Source organism: Garra rufa, chromosome 2 (assembly GCF_049309525.1).
Source record: "Garra rufa chromosome 2, GarRuf1.0, whole genome shotgun sequence".
Lineage (NCBI taxonomy): Eukaryota > Metazoa > Chordata > Actinopteri > Cypriniformes > Cyprinidae > Garra > Garra rufa.
Genome location: NC_133362.1, coordinates 70,587,268 through 70,605,101, shown reverse-complemented (window position 1 = coordinate 70,605,101; position 17,834 = coordinate 70,587,268). Strand labels below are relative to the sequence as shown.

At 41.1% G+C, this 17,834-nt stretch overlaps 3 non-coding genes and 1 pseudogene across 3 annotated transcripts; 2 read left to right on the top strand and 2 right to left on the bottom strand.

Annotated features, from left to right (window-relative positions):
- The first annotated feature begins 603 nt into the window (after window positions 1-603).
- LOC141326913 (5S ribosomal RNA) lies at window positions 604-722 on the top strand (annotated as a pseudogene).
- Window positions 723-9,729: 9,007 nt separating this feature from the next.
- Window positions 9,730-9,845, top strand: LOC141327215 (U5 spliceosomal RNA). Its single transcript, XR_012354524.1, has one exon. It is a non-coding gene; the product is annotated as a U5 spliceosomal RNA (small nuclear RNA).
- A 1,976-nt stretch (window positions 9,846-11,821) lies between these two features.
- trnas-cga (transfer RNA serine (anticodon CGA)) lies at window positions 11,822-11,903 on the bottom strand. Its single transcript has one exon. It is a non-coding gene; the product is annotated as a tRNA-Ser (tRNA).
- A 5,181-nt stretch (window positions 11,904-17,084) lies between these two features.
- trnar-ucu (transfer RNA arginine (anticodon UCU)) lies at window positions 17,085-17,156 on the bottom strand. Its single transcript has one exon. It is a non-coding gene; the product is annotated as a tRNA-Arg (tRNA).
- Between the last annotated feature and the right edge of the window lie 678 nt (window positions 17,157-17,834).

The following is a 17,834-nucleotide window of genomic DNA, read 5'->3' as shown; positions in this document are numbered from 1 at the left end:
AGGCCATTTTATTACTCTTAACATTTTAAGTGTGTGTGTCTTTAATAAATGGATGGTTGGAAGCAGGAAGTACAACTGTATAAGAGAGCAGCATGACAAACAAAGGACAGTCACCAAACTGTTGGATTGAGGAGTTGCTAATTTTAGAGCTCACCTTTCCATTCACCACCTGCAAACTTTGGATTACACTTTCTGTGGATTGTACATGCACTGGTGGACACTCACATTGGACTTATCAACACACTGGGATTCTTGGACTGTTTTAGGGAATGGACAAATGAACTGTATTCTTTTAACAGAGTTTACCTAGTTTTATCGTGTTGTTTTATAGTCTTTCATGTGAACCTTGTAAATACACCAAATCTATTTAAACCAATCTTCTTTTATGTCTCATTCTTTTAACCACCAGTCATCTCTCACAGTTAAATCTGACCCCATTTTAGTCTTGTAACTCAGCTGATAAGGCCGATTGTTACACTTGGATGGGAGACCGCCAGGGAATACCAGGTGCTGTAAGCTTTTGCCTTTTCTTCACTATTTATATAATATGCTGGCTTTTACGGAGGCTGATCTTTAAATAGCCCACTTTTTGGAGCAACCCTCGCTTACGGCCATACCGCGCTGAGAGCGCCCGATCTCGTCTGATCTCGGAAGCTAAGCAGCGTCGGCCCTGGTTAGTACTTGGACGAGAGACAGCCTGGGAATACCAGGTGCTGTAAGCTTTTGCCTTTTCTTCACTATTTATATAATATGCTGGCTTTTACGGAGGCTGATCTTTAAATAGCCCACTTTTTGGAGCAGCCCTCGCTTACGGCCATACCGCCACCTGAGGCGCTAGAGAGCAACAGGAAGTGGTTGGCAGCAGTTTGGAGAGAAAGGCTCTCCCTCATTCTGTGTTTATTTTCGTTTTGCTTGTTTAAGTTTTAGTGTTTTTTGTATAGTTTTTCATTTATTTTTTGTAGTTTATTCCTCCCAGCAGCGATCGCTGTTTGGGGGGGATTTTTGGGCGTGAGATTTCTTTTTACGGACGGATAAAACGGCAAAGGAACTGGATATGGCGGACGAAACACGGCAAGGAAACGACAATGGACAAGGACAACGGCAACGAGAAAGATTTCGAATGGATAAAGAGGCAAGGAAAGAGAGGGAATACTTGAAAGAAGCGACGGTTAAAATTGATGTGGAAGGACTGAAGGATTTAAGAGCGATGGATATTATCAAAGCAATTTCGGAACGGATTGGGGAAGGCAAAATATTGGCGGTAAGACCTAAACAGACAGCACAAAAATTGAGACGGCGGAGGGTCCACAATATTTCCGGGTGATGCACAGTCACCAGGTTAAAACCTGTCGACTGTGCATGAGCCCGGACCATGTGGTTAAAGATTGCCCTGCCTTTACGTGCTTTAAATGTGGGGAGAGGGGCCATTTTGCGAGAAACTGCAATGCTGTGATGTGCCCGGATTGCAAACTGGCATTGGATAAATGTGAATGTTGGATGCAGAGCGGAGGAGAACGGCAGGTGAGCGGACAGATGCATGGGGGAGACAGCGGACAACGGGAAGAGGAACTTAACATACGAGAAGAAACAGGGTCGGAACAGAGGGATGATTGCAACGATCAAAGAATGGAAACACGTAATGAGGGTGAAGAATGGACACAAATGGTTTTAACTGACAGTTTGCAAAGCATTTTAAATAACGCGGAGAGGAAGGAACAAAGAAATGAGGATTTGAGCGAGGCACAGCAGGAAATTAATTTATGCTCGCAAATGGTGAATTTGGAAGGTCTATCACAGGATTGGGACAATCGGGAGGATGAGGAGCAGAGGAGCAAAGAACTGGGAGAGGAAAAGGAACAAGAGGAAACAAAAGAAGCACACACAAAGGTACCGAAGCGAAGGAGATCTCTAAGGGTTGTACCAAACATAGAGACTGCAAGAAAGAAGGCGTTGAAGGAAACCGAGATTGAAAGTAAGAACAAATTTGAAGTTTTGACAGGGTTGGAGGACATGGACTAATTTTATGGGTATTTTAAATGTTTTTATATGTCTAATGCTTTTAAAGACTGTCACTTTTAATGCGAGGGGACTTTTGGATGTTAGAAAATTTGAAAAGGTGGTGGAAATGTGTAAAGGGGAAGACCTGATTTTACTACAAGAAACAAATTGGAGGGATGATTTTATGAATAAGATAAGGGAAAGATGGGGAGGGGAGATTCTATATAATAATGGTGATGGGAGAATGGGGAGAGGGGTTGCTTTTCTAATTAAAGAAAATAGAGGGATCCTTGGTAAAATAATATATAAGGATGGTGAGGGGAAGTGTATGGCTATTGAACTGAAGTATGATGAGAAGACTGTGATAATAGTTAACGTACATGCACCAACAGAAGAGAAAGAAAAGAAGGAGTTTTTTAATGTCTTAAGGGCTTTTTTAAAGAAGCATAATGAGGTCATCTTATTGGGGGATTTTAATACAGTTTTTAGTAAATTGGATATGGGGGAGGGAATGGTTTTTAAGTCGGATATGGGTAGAAAGGAGCTGAAACTTTTAATGGAAGAAAATAATTGCATTGACGTGTGGAGAGAAAGAAATGAGAAAAAGAAAGAATTCTCAAGAAGACAGTTGGTGGGGAACTTTATTTGTAGATCAAGAATTGATTTTATTTTATGTACAAGGAATATTGAGGATTTTATTGGGGATATTAAGTATGAAGAAACAAGTCTGAGTGACCATAAGCTAGTTTTGATTAAAATAGATTGGGGGTCATTGAAAAGAGGGCCAGGGGTATGGGTTTTAAACACAGAGATTTTAAAAAATGAAGATTACGTTTTACGTATTAAGGAGATTATTGAGAAAGAAAAAGGAAATGGGATGCATGGAGAAGATATCAGAATATGGTGGGAGAATGTGAAGTTTTTAATTAAAAAAAATACGATAAAATACTGCAAACTAATACAAAAAAGCAAGAGGTATAATGAGAAAAAAATCAAAGAAAAATTAGAAGAAGAACTAAATAAATGTGATAAAGATATACAAAAAATAAAAGAATTAGAAGGCAGGTTGAAGGAAATGGAGGAGGGAAAATATGAGGGGGCGAGGCTAAGAAGTAAGGCGAAATACACAGTGGAGGGTGAAAAATGTACAAAATTTTTCTTTAATTTAGAAAGAAGTAGAGCAAAGGCGGGGATGATTAAGGAGATAAGAAGGAAAGACGAGGTGGTGGTAGGGGACAATGAGGGAATATTATATGTAGTGAAAGAATATTACAAGGGATTGTTTAGTGCTGAGGGGGTGCGGGAGGAGGAAAAGCAGGAATTATTGGGACAGCTAAAAGCGAAGGTAGGGGAGGAGGATAAAAAGGAATGTGAAATGGAGATAAGGAAAGAAGAAATTGAAAATGCAATTAGTGAGTTAAATAGGAAAAAAAGTCCAGGGATTGATGGCTTAGGGAGTGAATTTTATATAGCTTTTAAAGAGGTTTTGATTGACATTTTAAAGGAGGTTTATGATGATGTTTTTAGTAAAGGGGAATTAAGCACTAGAATGGGAATGGGGTTAATGAGAATAATTTATAAGAAAAAGGGAGATAAAACAGACCTAAAAAATTTCAGACCAATCACTATGCTGAATTCAGATTTAAAAATATTATCAAAGATTTTAGCAAACAGATTAAAAGAAGTTATGCCGAAAATAATAAAGACTAACCAAGTATATGGAGTGAAGGGAAGGGATATAGCGGACACAACTATAAGTATAAAGGATGCAATAAGATATATTAACGAAAAAAATATGAATGGTTTTATTATAAGCTTGGATTTTGAAAAAGCTTTTGACAGAGTAGAACACCAGTTTTTATTTGATATCTTAAAAGGGTTTGGGTTTGGTGAGAATTTTATAAAATGGGTGAAAATTTTATACAAGGGAGCTATGACAAAAATAAAGTGCAATGGGTTTTTAACACAAGCTTTTAAATTAACAAGATCCATAAGACAGGGATGCCCATTGTCAGCCCTACTATACTCTTTGGTAGCAGAGCCTCTAGGGCTGGCAATGGAGCAGGATAAAGGCGTAAAAGGGATACGGTTTGAGGGAGAAGAGAGTAAAATTTTTCAATATGCAGATGATACAACGCTAATGTTAAAAGATCTGGAAAGTGTAATAAAAGCTATGGAGATTGTACAGAATTATTGTAGAGGATCAGGGGCAAAAGTGAATGAAGAGAAGACAGTGTATATGAGGTTTGGAGGGGCACAGGTTCTAACAGAGCATTTTAATTTTAAGGAATCAAGGGACATAAAGATTTTAGGGGTACATATGGGGCGGGATGAGCGAAAAGCAGGAGAAACAATGTGGGAGGAAGTGATAGGGGGGATTGAAAGGAGATTGATTTTTTGGAAATTAAGAACGCTGACTTTGACGGGGAAAGTTTTAATTATTAATTTTTAATGGTGTCAAAATTATGGTACATTTTATATGTAAACCCAGTGCCATTATGGGCGGAAAAGAGGCTGAAGAAATGTTTTTCAGAGTTTTTATGGGATGGGAAGCCCCCAAGAATAGCACACAATACTTTAATAGGGGAGGGAGAGAAGGGAGGAATGGGATTAATTGACATTGAACATAGAAAGAACGCTCTAAGGGTAAAATTGGTAAAAAAGTTTTTAGACAAATCACACACAGCAGGATGGAAGGGAACAATGGACTACTTTTTAAATAAAGGCAGTAAATTTAATCTGGGAAGGAATATTTTATGGATGAAGACTAAATTATGGATGACTGAGAGGATGCCGGATTTTTATAGGGAACTGCTGGGAGCATGGGGAAAGTTTTTATCAAGTGTGCATTTTATTCCGAGGGGTAGGGAAAACATTTTAAATCAACCTCTTTTTTTAAATCAGAGTATTTTAAATCAGGGGAGGCAGTTGTTTTTTAAGAAATGGTGGGAGGCGGGAATTTTAAAAGTGAGAGACATTTTATATGAAGTTAAAGAAGGATTTTTACCCGTACAAGTGGTTATAGACGCAATGGAGGAAGCAAAGGAGGAGTGCAGCAGACAGGAAGTAACTAATAAATATGAAATGATCAAGAGATCGATACCGAAAGAATGGATAGAGGGAATCAAAAATAAGGAGGACGGAGAGCAACAAAATGAAATATATGTGGGATTGGGAGAAAAACAATATGATTTTAATAAATGTCAGGTGAAAGATTTTTATAGTGTTTTTAGAGATGGGGTCTTTAAAAAACCGGTGGTCAACAATTACTGGATAGATAAGTACAAGGGTGTGAAGGAATGTGATATTTGGGGAAACATGAAAGGGAAAATGATACAGACAAAGCTGGAAAATTTAGAGTTCTTAATTAGGCATAAAGTGATTTTTACTGACAATATTTTAAACAAAATTGGTATGGAATCAAGTGCTGTATGTAAAGTGTGTAATGAGGAGGAGGAGGGATTTTTACATCTGTTTTTACATTGTATAAAACTGGATGATTTTAATGAGAAATGTAAGAATATGATTTTAAGGTTGAAAGGGGAGGATGGAGAGGAGATGGACTGGGGCAGGATTTTAATGTTGGGAATACAAAGAAAGAACAAGAACAAAATGGTCATCAACCTTTTGATAATGTTAATTAAGAGTGCTATATGGGAAAGGAGAGTGGTGGCAAAGAAGGAAAAATGGATAATGGATTTATGGTATGTTTTTAAAAGAAAAGTCGAAAAATATGTACAATGCCTGTTTTATTATTTTAAGCAAGAAGATCAAATGGGGTTCTTTTACAATGTTTTTACTAATGATGTATGTGTAATTTTAGATGAGAATGGAATAGATGTGCAATTTTAAAAAGTTTGGAGAATGTTTCTGTTCTTAAGTACTGTTTTGTCTCGCAACACGTGATGACGAGCTGTGATACTCCTTTCCGAGAGTGAATAACTATCTGTGTGGAAAGCAATATTGTTTTGTATTGTTGATGTTCTTTATTGTTTGTAATTTCATTCATATATCTGATTAGTTTTGAAAGGAATTTTTTATTACTTTATTGCTGACAATGTTAAGTATTTTTAATGTGTGTTTAATCATTTATGTTTTTAAGATGTCTACTGTGAAACACATGCTTGATAATTGTATTATGGAATTTTTTCAATTAAAAAAAAAATAAATATCAGAAGATTCTAGGTTCGACTCCTGGCTGGCTCGCTCTCTGATTTTTGCGTAATGCAGTTTGGTTTTGATGTCACGGGCTTGCCGAATTGTTGCCCTATTCCTACGTGCCACCCGGGCTTTGAGAAAAAGTTGGACACGAAATGAAATCCGAACTAGCCAATAATCAGCAACTTACCCGGTTAAAACCGCGTCTCAGTTTCATTGTTAATCTCATGATTTTTTCATTTCTGTACCTTGACAGACCGGCGATAGGCTGTTTTTCCTTGAGATAACGGTTACAATGCAAGACCACGCTTGTTATGTCGAATGCGTGGCGTGAGTATTTTTGGAATCTTTTTTTTTACCCGGACAAGGCTTCCACTGACCAGTTCCGATATGGTCTACCGGTCAGGATTCCTGGTTTTCACCCAGGCGGCCCGGGTTCGACTCCCTGGTATGGGAAGGCGGGCTCCTCTTTGCTTCCCTCTTCGAAAAAGGGCCACACGTCTTCCTGCGTCGAAAGCCGTTTTTTGGCCAGCAGTCGAGCTGCAGAAACCTAATAGGCCGAGGTTGTCACCCCACGGACTAGTGTTAATTTCGTCACCTATTTTTAATTTAGTCTTAGTCTTAGTCTTGTGCCAAATGTCCTTGTTAGTTTTAGTCATATTTAGTCATTTACATATCTTTTTTTGTTTGTCAAGTTTTAGTCGACTAAAAGTCTCGTCATTTTAGTCTAGTTTTAGTCAAAAGAAAACTCAAGGTATCTTAGTCAAGTTTTAGTCGACTAAAAGTATTTTAATTTTAGTCTAGTTTTAGTCAAAAAAGAACTCAATATATTTTAGTCTAGGTTTAGTCAAAAAATTGTAGTCTTTTTTTAAAATAACACACACACACACACACATATATATATATATATATATATATATATATATATGTAACTGAGATTATTACTGATACACATTTCAGTAAAAAAAGTGTTTCACATATCTCAAACATTGGTTAAATGTCATAATTACCTGACAAAATACACTTGTTGAATGATTTTTGTTGAATGCAAATGTTAAACGTGTCTGGTTTTCAATTTCTGATTTAGGAGACACATTCACAAATGATTAACCCTTTCAGTGGTGAGTTTAAAATATTCTAGCGAACCCCTGAGAGTGAGTTTTTTTTAAGCGACCGTTTTTTTAGAACGTTCGTCCTTATTGTTTCCATGGCGACGCATCAAGCTTGTCACGTGACACAACACAGACACAATAACACTATATGACAGATAGATCGCTTTTATTTCGTTTTTCCTTTTTTATCCAGAATACTCACACACTTGCTTACCATGCCATGAACTATCTAATATTCCGATTCACAAATATGGGTGAATTAGTATGTTTCGTCGTTTAAAATCCTATATAAATGATCTGGATCGTAATCTGTAACGTGAGATGGGCGCGGCCATGTTTGTTCGCGCTGCTGTTCAGAGAGTCCTGTCAGCCGTATTTACAGCACATATACATTCATCCGTTTCTCCCGAAATACATGCAAGTAAGTGGCTGGTGAACTAGAAGAGGAATAGAGTGAACTTTTTAGTTACTAAGCCTGTGTATGTGACATGTATAAAACACATCGGCAAATTATATTTGAATAGATTGTTATTTGCTGCTTCCATAGACCTATGTGTGTATTTTACAAACTCTAAATGTCTCCTTTTACTAGTACTTATGTGTATTTAAATGTCTGAAACCTAAAATAAGCGTTATGTGGTTAAAAACACTGCATAGTTGTGATTATATGACAAGCGCAGAGCTTGTCCGTCTCTGGCTCAGCGCCAGCCAGCGCGCCAAAGCGCAGTTTGAATATTTTAAAGCCGTAACAGCTGATGAAAAAGCAGAGACGATTGTAGACGAAAATGAAGAGAGATTTTATCTTAGTTTATTTTATGCAAAACATTTTCGTCTCGTCTTTTTTCGTCAACAATAATGCATGTTAATTTAGTCTTAGGCAGCGTTTTTGGACAGTGGTGCAGTCTTGTCATCGTCTCGTCTTAGTCATGAAAAAAAAGGTCGTTGACGAACATATTTCGTCTCGTCTCGTCTGACGAAATTAACACTACCACGGACCTGCGCCTTCGATAGCTCAGCTGGTAGAGCGGAGGACTGTAGGAGGAGTTTTGGCAATCCTTAGGTCGCTGGTTCGACTGCGGCTCGAAGGAGTTCGTTTTTCACGTGCCCACCTTTTTTGGGGGGGCCGGCCTTCTGAAAGCGGCCAACAGAGCTTGATTTCACAGTCCGCCATTGGGGGGGGGGGAGGGGGGGCAAAAGAGCTTTCCCTGACCGGGAATCGAACCCTGGCCGCGGCGGTGAGAGCGCCGAATTCTAACCACTAGACCACCAGGGAAGAGCCGATCTAACGCTGGCCTGCTAATAACATGAGAACAAGCAGACAGCAATACAGGCTTCTGTCACGTCGAAAACCAACGAGTCGGGCTGCAAGCACGAGGATCCACGCGTGACAGGCGGAGATACTGTCCACTATACTAACTAGGAGCTGTACCCGCTGTTCTTCGCCCCCAGCCTACTTGACTTCACCGACATCAGCATAAGGAGCCACTACTCCATGAAAAAAACAAATCAACCTGCCTTGATCTTATTGAGTCTCCCAATATCTTGAATGCTACACATTACAGGGGGTCCTCATTTGGACCACTTTACTATTATTACTATTTTTTTTTACTTTTCATAATGGGAACATGAAAAAAAGGATGGGAAATCGTGTGGCAGTAACATCGCATTTACGTGGATCATATCGCCCACTGCTAGAATTCTACCACTGAATCACCAATGCTCGGAAAGGAGGGAGAAAGTTTGGAATTAACACCGCATTTACGAGTATATTGCCCACTGCTAAACTTCGTCAACCTATAGATAAAGTGAACAAGTTTTATAGGCATTTGACGAATATAGACGGACTAATGAGTTTCTGAAAAGATTCGGCAGGGAACGGGGGTTGGTCGGTGTGCAAAGGTTGGAGCTCCTTCAAGTAAATCAGGCTTCATTTTAAAGAACCTTACACACATGCAAGCACACACACAACTTAATTAAAACAGCTCCGTTCCTGCATTGGCCGGGAATCGGACCCGGGTCTCCCGCGTGGCAGGCGAGAATTCTACCACTGAATCACCAATGTTCGGCTGGGAGAACTTCGGCCTTCACATTGCCCTGGATTTAGTAATGGTGCGTAACTGTTACACGTCAAATCCAGGGAAAGGGGGGTTGGGTCAATATGCAAAGTTTGGAGCTCCTTCTAGCAAATCAGGCTTGGCCTTCAAGGCTCATTTTAAAGAATCCCACACACATGAAAACACACACCCCTTACTTAAAAGAACTCTGTTCCTGCATTTGCCCGGGAATCAGAGCCAGGCCTCCTGTGTGGCAGGCGAGAATGGATGATGGAAGAGACTTTTTAACTTTTACTCCTCCCATTTGGAGTGAGGGGGAGATGAAAATCTTATCGGCACCCTAGATTACCCTTTGTGAGTATAGTGGTTTACCACAGGGAGCGCACATGCTCAAGCGCATGGGCACACAACTCGAGTTTCTCTTCATAGACGCATAAATCTTTCGCCTTTTACTAAAGATTTCCGTGGAGGGGAACCTTTCCGAGTGACCTGTATTTTTGGGTGCTCTGCTCACAGCAGAGCTGCACTGCAGTTTCAATAGCAGACTAAATCTGACCACGCACCAATGTGCATTGGAGCAAAGCGTGCTTTCTCATGGACCGTGTTTGCAGCCTTTGCGCTTCCTGTGTCGCAACTTCACATTTTTTTTCAGCCAGCATGGAAAGACAGCACTCTCATGACATGATGGGATCCAAACCTTGGGCTTCAGCTACTTTGGCCCTGTCAGTGACTCATGTACTTCCAGCATTCTTTTCTGCTCACAACAGAGCTGTATTGGAGTGTCAAGAGTGAATCTGGCCACCAGCCAATGGGCAGTGGAACGAAGCGCGCCACATCACGTCCTGTACTCGCGGCCTTTGCGCTTTCTGCATCGCAACTCCAAATTTCTTTAGCCAGCATGGAAAGACAGCACTCTCTCGTACATGACGGGATCCAAACCTTGGGCTTCAGCTCCTTTGGCCCTGTCAGTGACTCATGCACTTCCAACATTCTTTTCTGGCCACGAAAGCCAGGGTCCACCGCCTGAGTTGGTGGTATAGTATAACTTGCACCGTACCCGGATGAAAAATGGAGGTGGCAGAATGGAACTCGGCATTGTATTCACCCGCACAAAAAGCCTGCCGTGACACGGATTCAATCTGGGGTTGCTGCAGCCACAACGCTGAGTACTAACCACTACACGACCATGGCGTGCCACTCGGCTGGGTTGGTTTGGGAAAGCTCAGCAGTGCCCCAACATACAGGTTCACTGGTCCCTTGGCTCAGGAGAGACCTCAAATTTAAGGTACCTCTCAAGAGTTAGACGTTTTAATTCAGTTCATGAGGGGAGACCTCAGCAAACTGACAGCTTGTCACCCGCACAGGGGCTTGAACCCTGGACCCTCAGATTAAAACTCTGATGCTCTACCGACTGAGCTATCCGGGCCAACTGCACGACAACAGAAAATGTGCATTCTCTGTCTGCTTACAGTTTGTGGCACCACAGGATGAAGGCCACAGACTATTAGGGCAGAGACAGATAGGCTCCTCCTGGCAAGTTTGGAACAGTGACATTGAAAGAATGGACTCTTTTCACAACAGTTTGCTAACATTTATTCAGCCTGGACAGAGAAGTAAATGGTGCAAGAAGTTCATAATGAGCGGTTTTCTTTATCACTGTTACTGTGCGTTCACACCGCCGGCGGCGAGAGCGTCAAAGTGGCCGGAAGTCATTCATTTTCAATGTGAGCCGGCGGCGAGAAGCGGCGAGAGCGGCGCGGCGCGTTTTGGGCGGTGTGGGCGTCGGGGAGAGTTGAAGTCAGGTCAACTTTATGGTAATGAGCTATGACGCGGCTCGGCGGCAACCAATCGGAATGTAGAAGTTCACCGCTGAGAGGTTTCCAAAGAACGCAGTCCTGTAAACTTGGTTCCGGCCACATTAGTTCCCAAGGAAAATGGAGAAGTTAATTATTGCTGTGGCGGGATTCCCCATAATCTAGGACGTGTCCCTATTTTTAAGTTTGCACTTAACCATGAACACAAAACCCAAAAATCCCAAAAATCCATGCAAATGGCTTTTAATTGGTTTATTTCGTTAGCAAACATGTAACTATATTAAATTCAATTTCTTATTTTCATGTTTAAAATATTTAATGAGGTTAACCCTACTTGTGGTCAGTCTGCACAAGATCGACATGCTTGTTTGCTTTGCGGCCGCTTTAAATACAAGACCAACCGTTCGATCGTCAGAGCGTCAAGGAATCTTTCTACAGCGTTGCATGCAGGGCGACTAGAGCGAATTTTGACGCTCTCGCCGGCGGCGGTGTGAACGCACAGTTATATCAGAGCACCTAAAAGCTCTTCCATTGGACTTGGTTCTGTTGAAACACTGTTTGAAAAGAGATGTGGGGAGACCAGATGTCGTGCAGCAATTGGAGTTAGAGGGGAAAAAATGCAGCTTCCAGGAAAAGCTGAAAAGGCACAGTTGCTGTCGCAAACAGCCAAGATGTCAAAGGGCTTCGTAGTCGGCAGGGTTCGAACTTGCGCGGGTAGACCCCAATGGATTTCGAGTCCATCGCCTTAACCTCTCAGCCACGACTACGTCTGTGGGTGTTTTGTATGCTTTTTGTTTGGCTAGATGTGGGCTGCAGAGGACACCACGGACAGCATGCACTGCACCCGGATGAAAAATGGAGGTGGCAGTAATGACCTCTTCTTTTTTAACTTTTACTCCTCCCATTTACAGTGAGGGGAAGGGGGGGTTAAAATCACGTTGACAGGTGTCGGCACCCTAGATTACCCTTGGTGAGCGTAGTGGTTTAGTGCAGCGAGTGCACAGGCCCAAGAAGGTGGAGAGACGACTTGAGTTTTTTTTTTTTTTTTTTTTTTTCCTCATTGTATAAATCATTTGCCTTTTAGTAAAGGTTTCCGTGGGGAGGAGCCTTTGCGGGTGATCATTGTTTTTGGGGTTCCTGCTTACAACTGAGCTGTATTGGAGTGTCAAGAGTGAAACTGGCCACCAGCCAATGGGCAGTGGAACGAAGCGCGCCTCATCACGTTCTGTACTTGCGGCCTTTGCGCTTTCTGCGTCGCAGCTCCAGATTTCTTTAGCCTGCATGGAAAGACAGCACTCTCTCGTACATGACGGGATACAAACAAAGATGGCTTCAGCTCCATTTGTCCTATCAGTGACTTGTGCATTTCAAGCATTCTTTTCAGATGGCTAAGAGCTGGAGTTGGGCACTTGCGTTGATGGTATAGTGGTGAGCATAGCTGCCTTCCAAGCAGTTGACCCGGATTCGATTCCCGGCCAACGCATTTGTTTTGGCTCTGGCTGACGTTGAAGCAGAACTCCTTCTGTGACCTCTGTCAGCACCAAAAACTTTTGGATGAGTCGTTCAGCAGCAGCAAAGAGCTGGGTCTCCTTGTCGGGGAATCGAACCCCGGTCTTCCGCGTGACAGGCGAAGACACTGTCCACTATACTAACGAGGAGCTGTACCTGCTGTTCTTCGCCCCCAGCCGACTTGACTTCACCGACATCAGCATAAGGAGCCACTACTCCATGAAAAAAACAAATCAACCTGCCTTAATCTTATTGAGTCTCCCAATATCTTGAATGCTACACATTACAGGGGGTCCTTCAAGTAAATCAGGCTTCATTTTAAAGAACCTTACACACATGCAAACACACACACAACTTAATTAAACTTGGGCTCCTAAATATTAGATCACTCGCACCCAAAGCACTTATTGTAAATGAAATAATCACAGATAATAGTTTTGATGTACTCTGCTTGACTGAAACTTGGCTAAAACCAAATGATTTTATTGGTCTGAATGAGTCTACTCCACCAAACTACTGTTATAAGCATGAGCCTCGTCAGATCGGTCGTGGCGGTGGTGTTGCAACAATTTATAGTGATATTTTCAATGTTACTCAGAAAACAGGGTACAGGTTTAATTCATTTGAAGTACTCCTACTTAATGTTACTCTGTCAGATATGCAAAATAAATCTCTCCTATCACTTGCTCTGGCTACTGTGTATAGACCTCCAGGGACGTATACAGACTTCCTAAAAGAATTTGCAGATTTCCTTTCTGACCTATTGGTTAATTTTGATAAAGCATTAATTGTTGGAGATTTTAACATTCATGTTGATAATACAAATGATGCGTTAGGACTTGCGTTTACTGACCTGTTAAACTCTTTTGGAGTCAAACAAAAAGTCACTGGGCCCACTCATCGTTTTAATCATACACTAGATCTAATTATATCGCACGGACTTGATCTTACTGATATAGATATCGTACCTCAAAGCGATGATGTTACCGATCATTTCCTCGTATCGTGCATGCTGCGTATCACTGATGTTAACTATATAGCTCCGCGCTATCGTCTGGGCAGAACTATTGTTCCTGCTACCAAAGATAGATTCGCAAATAACCTGCCTGATTTATCTCAACTGCTCTGTGCACCCATAAATAAACATGAACTAGACAAAATGACTAGTAACATAGGCACTATCTTCTCTAATACATTAGAAGCTGTTGCCCCAATCAAGCTAAAAAAGGTTAGAGAAAAACGTACTGCGCCATGGTACAACAGTAATACCCATTCTCTAAAAAAAGAAACTCGTAATCTTGAGCGTAAATGGAGAAAAACTAACTTAGAAGTTTTTAAAATTGCGTGGAAAAACAGTATGTCCAGCTATAGACGGGCTTTAAAAGCTGCTAGAGCCGAGTATATCCACCAACTCATAGAAAAAAACCAAAACAATCCAAGGTTTTTATTTAGCACAGTGGCTAGATTAACAAATAACCAAACACCTCCTGACCTGAATATTCCTGCACAGTTTAATAGTAATGTCTTTATGAATTTCTTTACTGATAAAATAGACAACATTAGAAATACAATAACAAATATAGTTACTACTGCAACTGATACTTCAACATTAGTCATTACACCGGAAGAAAAACTGCAGTGCTTTACAACTATAGAACAGAAAGAATTAAATAAACTTATCACCACATCTAAACCAACAACATGCCTATTAGATCCTGTACCCACTAAATTACTAAAAGAGTTGTTACCTGTAGCAGAAGTACCGCTTCTTAATATTGTTAACTCATCATTATCTTTAGGTCATGTCCCAAAACCATTCAAACTAGCAGTTATTAAACCTCTTATTAAGAAACCACAGCTAGACCCTAGTGAACTGGCAAATTACAGACCCATTTCTAATCTTCCATTTATGTCTAAAATTCTAGAAAAAGTTGTGTCTGCTCAATTGTGCTCCTTCTTGCAAAATAATAATATCTTTGAAGAATTTCAGTCAGGTTTCAGGCCCCATCATAGCACAGAAACTGCACTTGTAAAAATCACAAACGACTTGCTACTTGCGGCAGATCAAGGCTGCGTCTCATTGCTAGTTTTACTTGATCTTAGTGCTGCGTTCGACACTATAGATCATGAAATACTCATAGATCGATTACAAAACTATACAGGTATTCAAGGGCAGGCATTAAGATGGTTCAGATCATACCTGTCCGATCGCTATCACTTTGTGTATTTAAATGGGGAGTCATCGCAGCTAACACCAGTAAAGTATGGAGTGCCACAAGGATCTGTCCTAGGTCCTCTACTATTTTCAATTTACATGTTACCCCTTGGTAATATTATTAGGAAATATGGGATTAGTTTCCATTGTTATGCTGATGACACTCAACTATATATTTCAACAAGACCAGATGAAACTTCTAACTTAGCAAAGTTAACAGAGTGTGTTAAAAATGTGAAAGACTGGATGACCAATAATTTTCTACTGTTAAATTCAGATAAGACTGAGATATTACTTATTGGACCAAAAAAGAGTACACAGAATCTCCTAAACTACAACTTGCAATTAGACGGATGTACTGTTGTTTCCTCTACAGTCAAAAATCTGGGTGTTATATTAGACAGCAACCTGTCTTTTGAAAATCATATTTCCTATGTTACTAAAACAGCATTCTTCCATCTTAGAAACATTGCTAAGCTACGGAACATGTTACCTGTTTCTGATGCAGAAAAGTTAGTTCATGCATTCATGACGTCTAGACTGGACTATTGTAATTCACTACTAGGTGGTTGTCCTGCTTCTTCAATAAATAAGCTACAGGTAGTCCAAAATGCAGCTGCTAGAGTCCTTACCAGATCAAGAAAATATGATCATATTACCCCAGTTTTACAGTCTCTACACTGGCTACCTATTAGGTTCCGTATCACTTACAAAATATTACTTCTTACCTTTAAGGCCCTTAATGGTTTAGCTCCTGCATACCTAACTAGTCTCCTACTACGCTACAATCCCTCACGCTCCCTAAGGTCGCAAAACTCTGGACTTTTAGTAGTACCTAGGATAGCAAAGTCCACTAAAGGAGGGAGAGCCTTTTCTCATTTGGGTCCCAAACTCTGGAATAGCCTTCCTGATAACGTTCGGGGTTCAGACACACTCTCTATGTTTAAATCTAGATTAAAGACTCATCTCTTTAGCCAAGCATTCACATAATGTATCTCATAACGTTGTACTTCAGTTACATCTGATCACATGCACATTAATATTCTTCGGCTTGGGCTAAACACATCATTTTTGTTTGGTTGGAAGTTGGAACAGCAGCTACGCTAATTATTTCTCTATTTGTTTCTCTGTTTCTGCCACGGGATTTCCATCCCGTGGTAACTAGGATTTACACAAGATTCAGTCTGGATTCAGAAGAAGAGATGATGCCGACCCCTCAGAGGACCGCAGATGATGCCAGCCTTGAAACAACATACAGCACTACATAATTTTCTTACAAGTTTGATCACAGCACATAATCATTGCAATTAGTGTTCATCATCTGTTTGATTACACAGTTACTGATTTTAACATTTATATCATATGTACATCGACTTGACATACAGTATTCACCACTAAATACTAAAATTACTAAATATATTGTAGTAGCCTAAACTTTTGTACAGCGCTTTGCAACGATTCGTATTGTGAAAAGCGCTATACAAATAAACTTGAATTGAATTGAATTGAATTAAAAGAACTCCATTCCTGCATTGGCCGGGAATCGGACCCGGGTCTCGGGTGAGCTCCAACCTTTGCATACCGACCAAACCCCGTTCCCTGCCGAATCTTTTCAGAAACTCATTAGTCCGTCTATATTCGTCAAATGCCTATAAAACTTGTTCACTTTATCTATAGGTTGACGAAGTTTAGCAGTGGGCAATATACTCGTAAATGCGGTGTTATTCCAAACGTTCGCCCTCCTTTCCGAGCATTAGTGGTTCAGTGGTAGAATTCTAGCAGTGGGCGATATGATCCACGTAAATGCGATGTTACTGCTACATGATTTCCCATCCTTTTTTTCACGTTCCCATTATGAATAGTAAAAAAAATAGTAATAATAGTAAAGTGGTCCAAATGAGGACCCCCTGTAATGTGTAGCATTCAAGATATTGGGAGACTCAATAAGATCAAGGCAGGTTGATTTGGTTTTTTTTCATGGAGTAGTGGCTCCTTATGCTGATGTCGGTGAAGTCAAGTCGGCTGGGGGCGAAGAACAGTGGGTACAGCTTCTCGTTAGTATAGTGGACAGTATCTCCGCCTGTCACGCGGAAGACCGGGGTTCAATTCCCCGAGGGGGAGAACAAGCTTTTTTCTGCTGTTGAACGACTCATCCAAAAGTGTTTGGTGCTGACAGAGGTCACAGAAGGAGTTCTGCTTCAACGTCAGCCAGAGCCAAAACTAATGCGTTGGCCGGGAATCGAAACCAGGTCAACTGCTTAGAAGGCAGCTATGCTCACCACTATACCACCAACGCAAGTGCCTGACTCCAGCTTTTAGCCATCTGAAAAGAATGCTTGAAATGCACAAGTCACTGATAGGGCAAAAGGAGCTGAAGCCATCTTTGTTTGTATCCCGTCATGTACGAGAGAGTGCTGTCTTTCCATGCAGGCTAAAGAAATCTGGAGCTGCGACACAGAAAGCGCAAAGGCCGCAAGTACAGAACGTGATGAGGCGCGCTTCGTTCCACTGTCCATTGGCTGGTGGCCAGTTTCACTCTTGACACTCCAATACAGCTCAGTTGTAAGCAGGAACCCCAAAAACAAAGATCACCCGCAAAGGCTCCTCTCCACGGAAACCTTTACTAAAAGGCAAATGATTAAAACTGCTCATTATGAACTTCTTGCACCATTTACTTCTCTGTCCAGGCTGAATAAATGTTAGCAAACTGTTGTGAAAAGAGTCCATTCTTTCAATGTCACTGTTCCAAACTTGCCAGGAGGAGCCTATCTGTCTCTGCCCTAATAGTCTGTGGCCTTCATCCTGTAGTGCCACAAACTGTAAGCAGACAGAGAATGCACATTTTCTGCTGTCGTGCAGTTGGCCCGGATAGCTCAGTCGGTAGAGCAACAGAGTTTTAATCTGAGGGTCCAGGGTTCAAGCCCCTGTGCGGGTGACAAGCTGTCAGTTTGCTGAGGCCTCTCCTCATGAACTG